The sequence below is a fragment of the Mustela nigripes genome, chromosome 8 (assembly GCF_022355385.1).
Source record: "Mustela nigripes isolate SB6536 chromosome 8, MUSNIG.SB6536, whole genome shotgun sequence".
NCBI lineage: Eukaryota > Metazoa > Chordata > Mammalia > Carnivora > Mustelidae > Mustela > Mustela nigripes.
Genome location: NC_081564.1, coordinates 13919032 through 13926465, shown reverse-complemented (window position 1 = coordinate 13926465; position 7434 = coordinate 13919032). Strand labels below are relative to the sequence as shown.

General features: G+C 40.9%; 1 long non-coding RNA gene across 1 annotated transcript in view; it reads left to right on the top strand.

The window, feature by feature from the left end:
* LOC132023208 (uncharacterized) overlaps nt 1-7179 on the top strand; it is a 16149-nt gene extending 8970 nt beyond the window's left edge. The window contains exon 3 of the long non-coding RNA XR_009405890.1: nt 6950-7179. This is a non-coding gene — a long non-coding RNA (uncharacterized LOC132023208). The remainder of the gene's footprint in view (nt 1-6949) is intronic.
* Nucleotides 7180-7434: the final 255 nt, after the last annotated feature.

Genomic DNA, 7434 nt, shown 5'->3' with positions numbered 1-7434 from the left:
ATTAGGGGCACCTGGGTGGCTCAGTGGGTTGGGCCTCTGCCTTCGGCTCAGGTCATGATTCCAGGGTCCTGGGATCGAGCCCCACATCGGGCTCTCTGCTCAGCAGGGAGCCTGCTTCATCCTCTCTCTCTGCCTGCCTCTCTGCCTACTTGTGATCTCTGTCAGATAAATAAAGAAAAAATCTTAAAAAAAAAAAAATAAAATAAAATAAACTGGTTCACAATGATTAAAGCCACAAATGAATAAACACAAGAAAAGAACAATCCTTAAAATAGATGAAGTGCTTTTGAAAAAGAAACTAGGATGTCTTCATCTTGGTGATTTTTTCTCTTTATCATTATCAGTGGAACCAAATATTCAACATGAGACTGCACCTACGCATTGTATATTAACCAGAAGCAGTAAAATTTCCCCATGAGTCATTCATTATCACTCGTTTAGCAAACATTTATCAACACCTGCAATGTGCCACCAACTGTGTGATGCCTGAAATGGGGGTGTGTTGGGGGGGTTGTTCAGCAGGTGAAGAAGACAGACCTTCCAGTGGGGCAGAGATAATTGCAGGCAAAACAGACTTGCAGTTAAATTCTAGCATAACGTATGTACCCAGGATGAAGGAAAGAAAAGAAAGATGCAGGCTGAGAAGGGCCTAAGAAAACCTTAAGGAAGTGAGGCTTCAGCAGAGACTCAAAGAGTGATTAGAATTTATCCTGATGGAGGAAGGAGAGAATGCTGTCCAGAAAGGGAAGAGAAATATTGAAAGGCCTGGATTCAAGGCAGGCTGGTGCAGTTCAGAACCTGCAAGAAGACCACTATGGCAGAGTACAGAAAGCCAGTGGGAGGTCTGGTTTGTATGTGTAGGACCACCATGGGAGGCTGAATAGCTCTAGGGGCCAGATTCTGAAAATCCTTGTCTGTTAGGCCAACCAGAGCAGATCTGAGTTTATCCTTCAGGCAATGGGGAAATTTTGGAGAGAAGAGACCAGAAAATTTAGGCTTTGGAAAGACTATTCTGGGGATGGAGTGCCAGATAGTTTAGTACAAGGTAGACTTGTCACTCCTCAAGGTTGTTGTAACCAAAACAAAAGGAAGTTCTTATCCTGTAAGTTTTGGGGGAAAACACTTGAAACTAGTTTTGATGAGTGTCAGTAAGGGAACAAAACATTTAGTAGGAAGCCAGTTTGGAAAAGCACCCTACTGTGCATTCCTAAGTGGAAAGACAAGCATAAGAATATATATAGAACATGCTCCCATTTTTAAAAAATGGAAACAAAACCTAAAATCACCTCTACATATGTGTGTGTGCACAGTAAATATATATTAATATGAAAAAAAGCCCCAAAGAGCTTCCAGCCTCCTCTTCTTGTTCTTCAGATTCCTGTTGTAGATAATTGTCCAGAAACAAAAATAATGATGCTTCCTGTTTTCAAATTCATTGCTGATGGTCCAAAGGGATGGAACGGGAGGGAAATAAAAAATTACTCTGAGGTCAAAATCATGACTCCCTCACTGGAAAGTGAGCTCCCTGGAAATGAGCCACATGTTTTATTCATCTTTGAATTTCTCCAGTGCCTGGCACATAAATGCCCAATAAAAGTTTATTGGATGTGAGAATAAGAATATGGGAATTGGAGGGGCGCCTGGGTGGCTCAGTGGGTTAAGCCGCTGCCTTTGGCTCAGGTCATGATCTCAGAGTCCTGGGATCGAGCCCCACATCGGGCTCTCTGCTCAGCAGGGAGCCTGCTTCATCCTCTCTCTCTGCCTGCCTCTCTGCCTGCTTGTGATCTCTGTCTGTCAAATAAATAAATAAAATCTTTAAAAAAAAAAAAAAAGAATATGGGAATTGGAGAATACCCTAATGGTTGTGTGGAAACTGGAAAGAGATTAAATTTTGGAGAATTCAATCTAACAAGTATTTATTTGAGCCTTTGTCGTGTGCCACCCTGAGCTGGCATGTAGGGTGAGGGGAGGTGGTTGTGTTGAGCAGCTTAAAGACCTAATCTTAGCAACAAGCAAAGGAGGGTTAGAAAGATATGGTCTAAGGGTACCAGCTTTGGAGTCAGGCAGACCAGGGTTTAAATCAGGATTCTTCCATTTACTAGTGGTTTGACCAAAAGCAAATAGCTTAACCTCGATGGGCCTCCACTTCCTCATCTGCAAAATAAAGATTATAATGATAGTACCTACTTCAGAACTGTGGAGAGAAATAAGTGAGATATTCACATCAAGCACTTAGCATAGTACTTGAGTCAGAGGAATCTCTGGATTTACATGAGATATTATTGTAGACAAATGTAGGGATCAAACTAGGGTATCTGGTTGGTGCTACTTTTAACCAGCTACTCTAGAATGTCTCTTTGGTAATTTTGGTAGTCAGAATGATGTCCCCAAAGATATCCATACCCTAATCCCTGGAACCTGTGAATATGGTACCTCACAGAGCAAAAGGGACTTTGCAGATGGGATTAAGTTAAGGATCTTGAGACGGGAGATTATCCTAGATTATCCTAGTGGGCTCTGTGTCATCACAAGAGTCTTTATAAGGGAAAGAGGGAGGCAGGGGAATAGTGAAAGTGTGACAGTGGAAGCAGAGGTTGGAGTAATGTGTTGCTGGCTGGGGGTCATGAGCCAGGAATCGTGAACAGTCTTTTGAGGAGGGGAAAGGCAAAGCAGTGGGTTCTCCTCTGGACCCAACACCTTGACTTTAGCCCAACGAGATGATTTTGGACTCCTGACCTCCAGAATTGTAAGATCATAAATTTGTTGTTGCTTTGAGTCACAGTGTTTATGCTAATTTATTATAGCAGCTTTAGGAGACTCAGACAGTAATGATGGACAAAGAGATGGGCTGCCCAGACCCTATTCAAGCAAAGACTTGCTGTCCCATTGCTGGGAGTACAGTCAAGAGATGGGCTCTGCTCCCAGCTCCTTGGGCTTCAAGCCACAGCTGTGGAGAGTTGTTCATCCAAGGTCACGTCCTTTCTGGGACAGTTCATACTGAGTGACTAAGGGAAGCAAGAGTGGGATGGGGCTACAGGAACTTGTTACTTTGGTCCAACTCCCACCAACCCCGACAGGCAATCATCACTGTAGAGAGTCCCGTGGTTTTGGCGGGGGCGTTATTGGGTGCATGTCACAGTTGGGCCTTTCTCTCTGCCCAGCTCTGCTTTGTTTAGAAAAAAACCAGTTCTCCCTCCAGTGTGTCTCACTGACTCTCGCAGGACTACCACACTCACGACACATCTGACACTAGAGATGTGGGGGTTTTCCCCGCGCCAAGCAATTCTGCAACACCAGCTGGGTGTCCTACAATTCAACTCTGTTCTGACACTATCTGCGGATAGCATCAGATCCCACAAGTTCAGGGCTCGGTCCCACAAGACTATCTCCTCAACTCCCACTTCAGATGCCTGTTGCAAGTCTAGCTCATCAGCTGTACTTCTCACTGATTAGCTATAAATCAGAGTTCCCACAATCCCCTTCTCAGGTTCAATTAATTTGCTGGAACATCTCACAAAACTCAGGGAAACAGCTACTTATATTTACCAGCTTGTGAGAGGACACGATAAAGGATACAGATGACAAGTCAGCTGAAGAGGTACATAAGGTGGGGTCTGGAAGTGTCCTGAGTGTAGGACCTTCTGTTCTCAGGAAGTTGGGGTATGCCACTCTCCCAGTGTGTCGATGTGTTCTCCAGCCTGGAAGCTCTCCAGACCTCAGAGTATTGGGATTTTATGGAAGCTTCCTCATGCATGACCAATTATTAACTCCCATTTCCAGCCCCTCTGCCCTCTCTAGAGAATAGGAGGTGGGGCTGAAAATTCCAAGCTTCTAATCCTGGCTTGGTCTTTCTAGTGACCAGCACCAATCCAGGAGCCCATCCAGGAGGCCAGAGTCACCTCAATAGATCAAAAAATGCTCCAAGAGCTCATCACTTAGGAAATAACAAGGGTTTCAGGAGCCCCATGTCAGGAACTGAGCGAGAGACTCGCATGTATATGTTCTATTATCTCACAAGCTTCCTCCTGCTGCTGCTGCTGCTGCTTCTTTTTAAGATTTTATTTATTTGTTTGACAGACAGAGATCACAAGCAGACAGAGAGGCAGGCAGAGAGAGAGAGGAAGGGAAGCAGGCTCCCTGCTGAGCAGAGAGCCCAATGCAGGGCTCCATCCCAGGACCCTGGCACCATGACCCTAGCTGAAGGCAGATGCCTAACCCACTGGGCCACCCAGGCGCCCCTTCCTCCTGCTTCTTTTCACAGATGTTGAATGCTAACTCTTGTTCTTCAAACTCTGTTTCCGTATTCTTCCAGAAAAATCCACCTGTAGCAGAAACCCATCTGAGAGTGAAGGACAGTGCCTTTGAGATTACAGACCACTATTTAACTGTCTGGGTTTTGTTTTGTTTTGTTTTTTTAACTCTTAAATTTCTTTAAAAATAGAGACTACTAGGGGCACCTAGGTGACTCAGTTGTTTAAGCATTCAGACTCTCAGTTTTGGCTCAGGTTGTGGCCTCACGGGTTGTGGGATCGGGCCCTGTGTCAGGCTCTGTGCTCAGCAGGGAGTCTGCTTAAAGATTCTCTCCCTCGGGGCGCCTGGGTGGCTCAGTGGGTTAAGCCGCTGCCTTCGGCTCAGGTCATGATCCCAGCGTCCTGGGATCGAGTCCCGCATCGGGCTCTCTGCTCAGCGGGGAGCCTGCTTCCTCCTCTCTCTCTGCCTGCCTCTCTGTCTACTTGTGATTTCTGTCTGTCAAATAAATAAAATCTTTAAAAAAAAAAAAAAAAAAAAAAAAAAAAAAAAGATTCTCTCCCTCTGCTTCTTACCCACCCCCTTGTACCTCTCTTTCTCTCTCAAATAAATAAATAAATCTTAAAAATAAAAATATAAGTAAACAAATAAAAATACAGAATACTGGTATTTTATCCATAATCCTTTCACAAATGCATTTCACTACGCTTCTATCCCTTTCTTAAAAATAAACTAAAATAGAAATAAAAGCAAAAATCTGATTTAGAGCAGGGACCACATATCCTGCATATTTTTTAAAGCTTTGTTTATAATGTTTTTTGTTCATAATGTTTTTTAAACCTTTGTCTATAAACAGGAAAACCAAGTCTAATTGTGTTTGTAATTTTATGTGCATAGGAAGCAATTTCCCTTGTTTAGGTGTTAGCCAAGTTAAGCTGAGGAGTATAGCCCTCACAGGAGAGTATAAAGGTGGTCTTCTCTCCTCAGACAAAGAGAAAAGAGAGTACAAAATTCATCCTTTGGAGACCTCACCTCTGTTCATATGCATGAATATTTATAGTATGGTTCAAGACATTTAAGTTTTATTTAATAAGCCATTGTGGAATTTCCAATTAAAACCAGCATATTGGGAGGCACCTTTATTTCCTTTTCCTCCCCAAATCTGGCTAAAACACAATAAAGGGATGAGAATGTACTAACTCACCAGGATAAAGAGAATGAGGGGAGACAATAGTGGATAAGAGATTTCAACAAATATTGGGAGACAAAAGGTTGTTGGAGGGATTTCCAGTTAAATACGAAAGGCTAAATACTTTGCCTTTTCCAAAAACTTTACTAAGACAATATTAAACCTGGCTGGCTCTGTCCATAGAGTATGTAGCTCTTGATCTTGGAGTCATGTCCCCCACTGAACATAGAGTCTGACAAAAAAATGTTGGGCCTCTCAGTTGGCTCCATCAGTAGAGCACACAACTCTTGATTTTGAGTTCAATCCCCATGTTGGGTATAGAGATTACTTAAAAAAAAAATCTTAAAAAAAATTAAGGAATAAAAAAATATGTGTTAGTTATAGATGTGCCATACCTGAGGGGAGAACAGTCACCAGCTTTCCAATCTAGAATTCTATATCTAACCAAACTATCACTGGGGATTAACATCAGAAAAAAAATATTTTCAAATAATACACTATATGTTAATAAAAATAGTTTTAAAAAATAAACAGAAAGGTCTTCTGTTTCAAAAAAAATATTTTCAGGCATTCAGGGACTTAAAAAAACTACCTTCCATTTGCCCTCTTTCAATAAGCTTTTGGAAATGTACTCTAACAAAATGAGAGTAAAATAAGAAAGAGTGAGACAAGACTTGAAGGAAGAGGAGATTCACAATGGGCAATAGGCAAAGGAAATTCAGAGGACAATGGCAAAGAGATGATTCAAAATGACAGTTGTGCAGTAGGCCCTAGAGAACAACTTGTCTTGATTGGAGCAAGAAAACAGACTCTGAGAGGAGATTCCCAGGAAAAACATGAAACTGATTCTTAGAATGTAGAAAATATTGTTGACAGGCCTATAGCAGAGATGTTGGAGCCCTTGAAAAATTATATATATATATATATATATATATATATATATATATATATATAAATATATAAAACAATACTTGGAGAAATTAAAAACCAAGTCAATTATAAACTCTAAGGAAAAAAACAAAGGGTTTTATAAGAAAGGAAACATAGTCACAGTTCATCTACTTGGTTTGGTAGAAAACAAAATTTATCTGGTCATAATATAAACATTTCTACTCCCAAATGGCTGTATAATGATGTTGGAGAGATACGAGGAGGGTAAGTAAGGAATGGTGTTAATGTACAAGAAATGAATCAATAGGCGTTCTAAAACTGATACATCAAGAAATTGTAGTATTAGTTTTCTATCTAGAAGGACAGTAATAAGTACCAGGGGAAAAACTATATGGTTTGAGGGTGGTTGCCTCTGGGGAAGAGGACATGAAAGCTGAGATAGAGGAGGGTAAGATACAGGGGTCCTTTAAACCATGTGCTTTTCAACTATATTCTTTAGAATAAATCATTAAATAATTTGAAGATGGTAGTATATACTGTATTTGATTATAATAATGAGTAAATGATATATTGAAATTTAAAACAATTAAAAAATTAAAATTTGCTTTTTTGCACTTTTAGGAATAGAATCATCTCATGAAACTGAAGACTTGACAAAGTGTTCTCAGCCTAGTGGTAAAGCACACAGACTTTGGAGTCTCAAACCGCTTTTTAGCTTCAACACTGCTATGTGTTATGTGATCTTGGATAAATTATTTAACTTCTTGAACCTTGATTTTTCTTGACTATACAGAGGGGATATCAATAATACCTATGTCATAAGAATGATTTCATAATTAAATTTAATTAAATTAAATGAGATAAAAATAACAAAAATAACAACTAAGGAACCTATGCACTTTGTATATATTATCTTTTTTTTTTTTTTAAAGATGTTATTTATTTATTTGACAGAGAGAGAGATCACAAGTAGGCAGAGAGGCAGGCAGAGAAAGAGAGGGAAAGCAGGCTCCCTGCCAAGTCAAGAGCCTGACTTGGGGCTGAATCCCAGGACTCTGACTGAGCCGAAGGCAGAGGCTTTAACCCACTGAGCCACCAAGATGCCC